The sequence below is a fragment of the Pleurodeles waltl genome, chromosome 11 (assembly GCF_031143425.1).
Source record: "Pleurodeles waltl isolate 20211129_DDA chromosome 11, aPleWal1.hap1.20221129, whole genome shotgun sequence".
NCBI classification, from domain to species: domain Eukaryota; kingdom Metazoa; phylum Chordata; class Amphibia; order Caudata; family Salamandridae; genus Pleurodeles; species Pleurodeles waltl.
In genome coordinates, this window is record NC_090450.1 from 937,870,431 (window position 1) to 937,881,399 (window position 10,969).

The window sequence follows — 10,969 nt, forward strand, 5'->3', positions numbered from 1 at the left end:
TTGTCGTAGTATTCAAACAGGGCATACACGCTCAGGGGTAGATTTATGAAAAGTTGTGCTTGCACTAGGTGCAGTGTCATTTTTCCTGCGCACCTTAACGCCCCCCTCACGCCACCATGGTAGTGCCGTATTTAAAATACGGCGCACCATGGCAGTAGTTAGGGTGACTAGCCTCATAATTTTTTACGCTACTCCGGTGCTTTGCAGGATTAGCATAAACAATAATGACGCTAACCCTGCAAAGCACCCAGAGGCCCATTGTAACCAATGTCAGCCTCTTTTTAACAATGTTAAAAATTGCAGGTAAAAATGGCACAAAGGAATCTCGTAGATTCCTTTGTGCCATTTTTACGCCTCTCCTAGTGCAGGAACGCCCTCCTGGCATCCTTCCATACATAATATGACGCAAGGGTTTACAAAGTGGTGCAATGCATGCATTGAGCCACTTTGTAAATACGGTCCGGGGAAAATGCCACTTTAACGCTGCCTTAGCGTAAAAAAAAAATGACGCTATGGCAGGACTAAAGTGGCGCTAGGGGCTCTCAAATATACCTTATAGCTTTTCATCCCTCTCAGGTGAAAAAATGGTCCCTAGTGCAAGGAAGGAAATGGGCCCTTTTGTTGCTGTTTGAATGATAAAATACGGGAAAAATTAGGGTTAAAGCGGCCCCCTGGGCACCTGCTGTACCAATAGATGGTACGCCTCTGTCCTTGAGCTCGGTAACATCTGTGCCCTGAAGCGCTTTAGAAATGCACTTTGGGGCAGATTTATGAAAAGTGGAGCTGCCACTTTTCTTGAGCCCCTGAACGCCACCATGGTAACGTCGCATTTAAAAAACGGCGCGGCGTTTTTGGCCTCGTTGGGCCACATTTGCGTCTAAAAAAAAGGACGCAAATGTGGAGCAAGGAGGCGCTAGGGGCTCCTAAATATGCCACTTTATATAACGTTAAAAGTCACGCTCGACACCTTCGTCAGCTCTCGTTCTGTTTCAAACACTGCATACAGTCTGAGCGAACTTTCTCCGCATTATCCTGTTGATAACAAACGGCTTCCAACAGAAATACGAAAACTAATCAAGACGAAAGCATCCTGAAAGTTCCTGCCGGATGCAGAAACTCCGACACACTAAAACTAAATCGAAAACAGTGAACTAAAAGAAAATAAACTCTGTGCGGTCTAGCCGACACCAACACGTTCACATAAACTACAAAAAAAAAATCTTATTTTTATACATTAATATTCAGTCTCCTTGGAGACTGTCAAAAATTGCCAATATCGACTATATTTCAAATCGTCATGGCGGGGTATTGGGTAAAGTTTTCAATAAGCAATAATCGCGCCTCGGTTAGACGTCATTGGCTACGATACTGCCACTGCGCAAAGCTAACAATAAAAAGGCGAATAAAGGTGCGTCTCGGGGTACCACCTCATGATACAAAGACCAAGGAAACGTTTAGTTGTCCAAGAATTACTACACCTCCACTGGCTTCTAACAGGCAAAATAATACACTTTGTTAGGATTGTTTTATCAGGTTCCGTCCACTCTCTGCCCCAAATATTCCATACCGGCGAGCAGAGAACTCTGGGAAATTTTATGCTAAATAGTTGCACAGGTAGCGCTGCATCCTAGTTACAGGTTTGATGCTCTTCATGTGAAGATGGGGTCCATGCTGCTAGCGATGTGGTGTGGAAATGGAAGAAGCACGAATTCTTAAAGCATGTCTTCAAATGTTTACCAAGGAGGCATGGTAATCATTGAAAGAAATGTAAATGGTAAACTACATTTTTCGATACAGCACTTACTGCAGGTGAGCCGTTTCATTGAGCTACACAGTTGCATTTGCTGCATTTCATTTACACCTTTAAAAAATACAATTTTGGTTTCGTCGTTTCGAAAACATCTTAGAGTGTGCCGGAGAACATCTGTAAAATGAGAAACTCGGGAAATGGTGGACTCATATTAAGGGGAAGAAAGGGGGCAATAAGAAAACATCAATGTTGCCCCCTTATTTATATAAGTAGTAACTTCAAAGACCTATATGTCTCTTCAACAGTCGAAGGAGATATTTTTGCTAAGAATCGCTTCAAGTAGGTCAGAGAGCACACCAGCAGCTAACCAATATTCTGCTCGTGTGTGTAAAGCAGAACCGACACTTTGGAGAATACTGTATGCATTTATGTTTGCTACTTTGCTGTGACTATACCAACAAACTGGAAGCAGCGGTTGAAGTCCGTAAAAAAGTATGGGGACCGTGATATTGTGGGCCTAATTAACATGCCCTTTACACCACTGCTGCATCATTTTTTTATGGGCGCACCAGTGACGTTAGCAGTGCACAGAACTGCTGCAGATTTACAAACTGACACACGGGGACCAATGCGTCAGTTTGTAAAGCTTTCCGTCACATTATACCTTCCCCAGGTATAATGTATGCAGGGTAGGCCTTACCAGGGAGAAAGCCACATAGTTCTGACGCAGTTAAATTTACATTTCACTTTGTCATTTTGAGACTTCACTGCGTCAAAACTGTACCGCCTGCTCAGAGTAGGCGTAAAATTGATGCTGGGGTTTTTCCAAGGAGAGCCTCCTCACATTGCTAGAGCAGTGTCATTTTACGGATCTTGTCCAACAATGCGTAAGCTCAGCGCCAACAGATGCATCACACTTTCTGATGCATCTGTGAAAACGTGCACCATGGAGCTCTGTATTGTAAATACAGAGGATCTATGACGTTGTTAGGGGATCATAGGGAAACAGAAGAAATCTGACGCATCAATGTCGGCGCATCCGATTCTTGTAAGTGAGGCCCATAGGCAGTCACAAATCTTCAGTTTGCTAAACACATGTTCAATATTATTTGCCAAATATAACCAGCTATGATTTGGGATATGCAGGTGGTGATAGCTGTTGATGATGCAGAGTACCAACATACAGAAATTGTCCTCTGGTAGTGGTGGGGAGGGAGGGCCCAACCTCTAAAAAAGTTTTCTTGGGGGGGGGGGGGAGTGGCCAAAAAAAGTTTGAAGACCACTGTCCTAGGTAGACCAGGTGATTCTCCCAGCTAAAGACACCTATATTATCCAGATATGCTACACTGAAGCTTTCCAACCCCTGTAGAATTTTATAAACCAGCCTCTGAAATGTGGCAGGTGCAATTTTCAACCCAAAGGGCATCACTGTAAAGTGATAATGCCCACTAGGGGTGGAAAATGCTGTTTTGGGTTTAACATCATCTGCCAACTTGATCTGCCAGTAGCCAGCAGTCAAGTCAAAGGTGCTCAGATACTTGTCATCTGCCCTAGATATAGGATGAGCATCAGTGTTTTTTAACTGTTTTGAGACCTCTGTAGTCAACACAAAACCTAATTTCTCTTTTTCCATCTCGGGAGTGAGGTTTTGGGACACGCACTACAGGGCTGGACAAGGGCTATCTGAGGGCTCAATAACCCCTAGGTCTAGCACCTTCTGAACTTCAGATTTGATGCACTCCCTCACATGGTCAGGTTGTCTGTAAATTTTGCTATTCACAGGCAAACTGTCTCTTTTGTCAATGGTGTGTTTACACCGTGTGGTCTGACCAGGTGTCAGGGAGAAGAGTTCTGAGAACTGCCCTAGGATGTTTCTACAGTCCTCCTTTTGGGACTCAGAGAGGCAGACAGAAAGGACTACCCCATCAATTGAGCCATCAGTTGTATTGTGGGAGAAGAGGTCAGGGAGAGGGTCTCTTTCCTCTTCCTGTCGCTCATCAGTAGCCATGAGCAGAGCCATGTCTGACCTATCATAATAGGGGTTATGGGGGCTTCCGGGAGTGCCAATGTCTACCAGGTAGCTGACCCCCCCTTTTCTCTCCACAATGGTGTGGGCACCACTCCACTTTGCCTGGAGTGCCCTGAGAGCCTCAAGCTCCAGGACACACACTTCCTGTCCTGGCTGGTAGACAGTTAGGACAGCCTTCTGGTCATGCCATTGCTTCCCGAGTTCCTGGCTGGCCTGAAGGTTTTTAGTAGCCCTCTTCATGTACTCAGCCATCCTTGATCTGAGGCCAAGCACATAGTCCACTATGTCTTGTTTGGGGGCCTGAGAGGTTGTCCCCAGCGTTACCTAACAAAAGCAAGGGGATCTCTAACAGGGTGCCCAAACAGAACTTGAAATGGGCCGTAGTCCACACCCTTCTGAGGGTCCTCCCTGTTGGGAAAGAGAAGGCATGGTAATAGGACATTCCATCTCCTGCGGAGTTTTTCAGAGAGCCCCATTATCAAACCCTTGAGAGTTTTATTAAATCTCTCTACTAAGCCATTTGTCTGGGGATGGTAAGGGGTGGTGAACTTGTAAGTCACACCACGTTCCTTCCACGTGGCTTTCAGGTATACAGACATGAAGTTTGCACCTCTGTCTGATACCACTTCTTTTGGGAAGCCCGCCCTTGAAAAGATAATGAGGAGGGCTTTGGCCTCTGCAGGAGCTGTAGTGGTCCTAAGAGGAATGGACTCCGGTTACCTGGTGCCATTGTCCACTACCACCAGTGTACATCAGTTCCCAGAGACTGATGGAGGGTTTAAGAGGTCAACAATATCTACCCCAACCCTCTCAAAGGGAACCAAAACCACTGGAAGTGGAAGTGAGGGGGGCCTTTGGGTTGCCACCTGTCTTGACAAGTGACAGAGGAGCGAGAAAACACATTTGTGTCTTCTGACATGTGGGGCCAGTGAAAGTGCGGGAAAAGCCTGTCCCAAGTCTTACTTTGCCCCAAGTGATCTGCCAGGGGAATGTCATGTGCAAGGGTCAACAGAAATTCCCTACATTTCAGAGGGATCACCAATCTTCTGGTGGCACCAACTTTGAGATCCCTGGACTCTGAATAAAGGAGTCTGTATTCCCAGTACACCTTATGGGTGCCACTGACATCCCCTGCCTGTTGTGCTGCAGCTTGCTGCCTCAAGCTCTCCAGTGTTGGATAAACTTGGTGTTCCCTACTGAGCTCATCCCTGGTGGCCCCCCTGCACCCAAGAGTTCAGCTGTGTCAGCTTGAAGCTCCTCTGGTGTAGGTTCCACCCAGGGAGTGGATTCTGAACCCTCAAGAGTTGAATCCTCACTGGCGGCTGGAGTAGGGCATAACTTCTTACAGTTCCTGCCCTTGGATTTAGGAAGCTCTTAGGCCATTGTTCCAGGCTCCAAGGTTCCTTGCTCTTTTTGCTTCTTAGCCTGTGCTCTGGTAAGGGCATAGATATGCCCTGGATGCTCAGCATTGCTGCGTGCACCTCCAATTCCACCTCTGCCAAAGCTGAGGTCTCCAAGTCGTCCCCTAGTAGACATTTTACACTTAGGTCTGAGGAAACCACAACCTTTTTAGGACCTGTTACACCCCCCTCCCCCCAGCTGAAATCAATAACTGCCATGAGGTGGAACAAGGTCTTGTTCTGAATGTCAGTCACTTATTACGTGTGACCAAGTAGGTGTTGCTCAGGAGACACCAGTTTTTCAGTCACCATAGTGAGCCTGGCACCTGTGTCCCTGTAGGCCTCAGCCTCACCACCATTTATGAGGGGATGCTGATTGTACATACCCATATTAAGGGGACAGGCAACAAGGGTGGCGAAGTCAATGCCCCCAGCAGGGACCAAGACAGCCTCAGTGGTCTCTCTAACTAGCCCAGACCCCACTACAGACTCTAAGGTGAGCCCAGATACACTCTTAGATTGACTACTGTTAGTAGTCCCACCGCTACTGCTATTGTGAGGGGAACTAGAAGTACAAGTGGGGGTAGTAGTGGTGGAAGACTTAGTGGTGCCTTTCATAGGGCAGGAGCTCTCCCCTACCCTACGGCCTTTGTTTTTGCAAACATAACACCAAGGCTTTTTGTAGTAGGAAGAGGAAGAGGAGGATTTGTTCCCATCACCAGATGGGTTTTGTGGGCTGATAAAGACTTTTTTTTTATCTTTGTCCCCACGCTTATACTGAGACCTACCTGCTTCCTTCATTTTGTGGTCACCCACTGTGTGAGCCTTCCTACTCACCCTGGTGCTGACCCACTTGTCTGCCTTCTTACCCAGTTCTTGGGGAGAGGTCAGATCATAGTCCACCAGGTACTGATGCAGCTGATCAGACACGCAATTATTCAAAATGTGCTCTCTTAAGATTAGGCTGTATAAGCCCTGATAATCATTGACTTTGCTCCCATGCAATTAGCCTTCCAGGGCCTTCAAGGAACAGGCCACAAAATCAACCCAATTCTGTGAGGACTCTTCCCTGGTCTCTCTCATCTTGATTCCATATTGTTCAGTAGTCAGACCAAAGGCACCTAAAAGTGCAGATTTTAAAACTGTGTGGTTGTCTGCATCTTCTTCTCTGACTGTGAGGAGTCTGTCCATACCCTTGTCAGAGAAGGAGAGCCACAAAATAGCTGCCCACTGCCTCTGAGGGACCCGCTGTACCTTACAGGCCCTCCCCAGACCAGTGAACCACTTGTACATGTCATCACCCATCTTGTAAGATGGGACTACTTTGTTCAGGTTCCTAGAGTCGAAAGAGTCCTCCTTGACCCTGTTGTCCCTGAAACTAGTACGTCTGCCAAGTAGGGGTCCTAACCCCAACCCCTGCATTTCTCTCTCCACTGCCAAGGCCTCCCTATCTAAGGCTAGCTGCTGCTACTGCAGCCTCAGCTTGGCTTCCTCTATTCTCAGTTGCCTGAGTTCCCTGCCTAGGGATTCTTCCCCTGAAGTTGAGCAGTGGGTTCCCTCAGATATCAAGGAGATGTGAGAGTGGGCAGAGGAGGATCTATTCCTATTCTTGGACACCCCCTCAACCAGCCCTCTATGGACAAAGGTGGACCTACTGGTGTGACCCCCCTTTAAACTGCTAACAGTGCTCCTGACAGGACTGTGGGTGTGTCTAGACGTTTCCTGATCCTCCTTGGGTACTTCCTGACCCACCTCAGTGGCTAAATCATCTTTTTCTAGCACTGGACGGTCAGACTCTTCTTCTTCCTCCTCACCTCCTGGCTACCAGCATGTTCCTGGCCATCCTGGAGGAGCCGGCCCAGAAGTAGAATTTATTGGATTTTCTCCCTGTCTTCAGCTTTCTCTCAGCACATATCTCCCTAAGTTCTTGGAAGGTCCGGTTCTCATAGGGAGAATCCATGGGCTGAGAGGTATGCTCTGCTGAAGACATGTCAGCTAGCTAGAGTGGTGTAGAGTCCCTAACTACTCTAGCACTAGGCTCCCAGCAAAGTTTGGAGCAAGGGCTATACCAACCCCTAGCTTACCCAAACTCAGGAGACTAGATCCCTAATACTAGATGTATTGTGTACCTAACAGTACTAGCCTTTCCTGTGGAAAGTACCCAGTGGCAGAGTGGTAAGGCAATTGCAAGTGCTTATCCCGACGCTAGACCACCAATGTAGGAAGCTGGCCTGGTGTGTGGTATATGCCTAAGGTGTTCTCACCCTATACCAGGTCGAGGTATCCCTATTAGTGTAGTGTAGGCAGTGTCCAGGAAGCCAGGCTCTCTATAGGTATCTGTGGATGAGCAGGCCAGGCTTATCTAGGAGACATGCAAAGCTTATGCAATACCACTGTAGTCACACAACACTTACACACATGAAAGAACCACACAGTGTTACAAAAATAAAGGTACTTTATTTGGTAACATCAATACTAAATTACTATATAGGTTATGCTCTGTTAGCAGGTGAGTAAACACAATTATATATACACACTGGTACATAGGAAAAGGCATTGAAATGCAATAGAAAACAGTGAAAGAACAGTATGCAACAGGAACCCTAGGGGGAGAACAAGCCATGTACTAAAAAAGTGGAATGTGAAGGTCGGACCCCCACCCAGGTGAGTAGAGGGGAGCTGAACGCACTTGGGACCCCAATAGGTAAATACAAGAGTGACCCCCAGCGACCTGGAGAAGAGAGGTAATTACCTGTTTTTCACCCAAACCCACAGAGAAACTTTGCAGAAGGACAATGCAAGACCCAAGCAAGACTGGAAGAAACTGAAGATGGAGTCTGCCAGAAGAGGACCTGCAAAAGAAGGGGAGCAGTCCAGTTCCAGTTGGAGTGTCCGGTTGGGTCAGGAGCCACTACCCACCCTTCTGGTGATGCTGAACCAGGTTGACGAGGAAGGACAGGAGCCGGCTGTGCAGCACAAGAGCAGAAGAGGAGTTCCAGGAGTGATGCAGTCGGTGTTCCACATCGCGAGGAGAGATGCAGCACATAAGTGGTGAGGGAAAACCACTAACAAGACTTGGCAATGGCAAGAGTTCCTAAAAAAAAAGTTTGTAGAAATGCTGGGGACCAGGAGAGTCAGAGGGGACTCAACCCATGGAGGGGAGTCCCAGGTGACCCCCACGAACTAGAAGAGTCTTGAGACGAAGATGGAGGCCCCACAGGCGACCCGCTGGCAGCAAGAACAGGAGTCGCGGTGAGGCCCACTCAGCACACCTGGCAGAGAGTTCCAAATCACTGGAGTAGCAGGAAGGAGACTGTCCATGTCAGAGACGAGAGCTGGAGGACAGGACTACATGGAGCCTGAAGATTCCTTGGATGAAGAGCCAACAAGCCTTGGTAGCTGCTAGAGTCGTGGTGCACAGGAGTACTGTCATGCAAGGAGGGGCAAAGACTCACCCACTCCAAAGATAGGCATCTGTTAGAGAGGACCAAGGGGACAACTTCAGACCACCACCTGGGTTGCAGGATGCACACAGAGTTGCAGGAGAGAGGATCCACGTGGCTGGTTGTCGAGCCGTTGGTGGCTGCAGATACTGGGGAGTGACTCCTTCACTCCAAGCGAGATTCCTTCTTACTTCTTTTGTGCAGACTGATGACTTACCACCCTCAGAGGGTGCACAGCCAGGGAAATGTTGCAGGAGCTGGGAGGAGCCAGAGAAACAATGTTGCAGAGGCAAAGTCGTCACTGGAGCTGCAGATTGTCGGTTCCTGTGGAGTCCAGTTGCGGTTCCAGTGGCCAGAAGTAAAAGTAAACATTGCAGAGGAGTCCTGTTGGAATCTTGCACGTCGAATCTGAGGACCCGCCCAAGAGGGAGACCCTATATAGCCCTAAAAGGGGGATTGGTCACCTAGCAGGGTGACCACCTATCAGGAGGGGGCTGTGACGTCACCTGCCTGACCTGGCCACTCAGATGCTCCCAGGGGCCTCTCGCCCATCCTGGATTCAAGATGGCAGAACCAAGTGATCCCCTGTAGGAGCTCTGGGGTGGTGATAAACAGGGGAGTGGTCACTCCCCTTTACATTGTCCAGTTTCGCACCATAGCAGGGACCGGTATCCCTGGACTGGTGCCAACCAGTTTCTGCAAGAAGGGCACCAAATGTGCCTTTCAAAGCATACCTGTGGCTTGGGGAGGCTACCCCTCCCAAGCCCTGTAACACCTATTTCCAAAGGGAGAGGGGTTATCTCCCAATCCCACTCCCAAAGGAAATCCTGTGTTCTGCCTTCCTGGGCTTGAGCTGCTCAAGCAGCAGGAGGGCAGAAACCTGTCTGGAGGGTGGCAGCAGCGAGGCTGCCCAGGAAGACCTTGCAAACTAGTAGGAGCAAAACTGGGGGGTCCACGAAGGAGCCCCCACAGTGCATGGGATCATACAACCAATACTGGGAACAGTATTGGGGTATGATTTCAACATGTTTGATACCAAGCATGCCTGGGTTTGGAGTTACCATTATGTAGCCGGACATAGGTAGTGGCCTATGTCCAGTACACAGGTAAAATGGCTTACCCGCACTCACAAAGTCCAGGAAAATGGAGCTGGAGTTTGTGGGGGCACCTCAGCTCATTCAGGGGCACCCTCACACACAGGTACATGCACCCTGCCCTCTGGGCTAGGAGGGCCTGCCATAGGGGTGACTTACAGTAACCTGCTTCAGTGACCTGTAGTAAAAAGAGTGCACGCACCCTTCCACGCAGGCTGCAATGGCAGGCCTGCAGAGAGATTTTGCATGGGCTCCCATGAGTGGCATAATACATGCTGCAGCCCATGTGGGACTCCTGGTGCCGCAGTGCCCTGGGTACGTGGGTACTATATACTAGGAACTTACATGGGGGCACCAGTATACCAATTATGGAGTGAAAAAGACCATGAACAACTGAATTTAGAGAAAGAGAGCACAGTCACTGGGGGTCTTAGTTAGCAGGATCCCAGTGAACACAGTTAAAAACACACTGACATTAGGCAAAAAATGGGGGTAACCATGCCAAAAAGAGGGTGCTTTTCTACAGGTGCAAGAAAAGTGACACTGCACTGGGTGCAGCTCCACTTTTCATAAATCTGGCCCTAAGTTTTATTGCGTGCATGGTACATGCCGCTGTGTACGTTCTGTGCCCTGTGCTCGTGCAGTCTACACATGTGCCGGATCTGGTAGCTGAGTTGGACGAGGCAACCATGCAAGGAATCTTTGTGTGACCTCATTGTCGTAGTATTCAAACAGGGCATACACGCTCAGGGGTAGATTTATGAAAAGTTGTGCTTGCACTAGGTGCAGTGTCATTTTTCCTGCGCACCTTAACGCCCCCCTCACGCCACCATGGTAGTGCCGTATTTAAAATACGGCGCACCATGGCAGTAGTTAGGGTGACTAGCCTCATAATTTTTTACGCTAGTCCGGTGCTTTGCAGGATTAGCATAAACAATAATGACGCTAACCCTGCAAAGCACCCAGAGGCCCATTGTAACCAATGTCAGCCTCTTTTTAACAATGTTAAAAATTGCAGGTAAAAATGGCACAAAGGAATCTCGTAGATTCCTTTGTGCCATTTTTACGCCTCTCCTAGTGCAGGAACGCCCTCCTGGCATCCTTCCATACATAATATGACGCAAGGGTTTACAAAGTGGTGCAATGCATGCATTGAGCCACTTTGTAAATACGGTCCGGGGAAAATGCCACTTTAACGCTGCCTTAGCGTAAAAAAAAAATGACGCTATGGCAGGACTAAAGTGGCGCTAGGG

The 10,969-nt window shown here is 48.3% G+C and overlaps 1 non-coding gene across 1 annotated transcript; it reads right to left on the reverse strand.

The window, feature by feature from the left end:
- Positions 1-1,245: 1,245 nt before the first annotated feature.
- Positions 1,246-1,386, reverse strand: LOC138266725 (U4 spliceosomal RNA). The gene has a single exon (XR_011199657.1). It is a non-coding gene; the product is annotated as a U4 spliceosomal RNA (small nuclear RNA).
- Between the last annotated feature and the right edge of the window lie 9,583 nt (positions 1,387-10,969).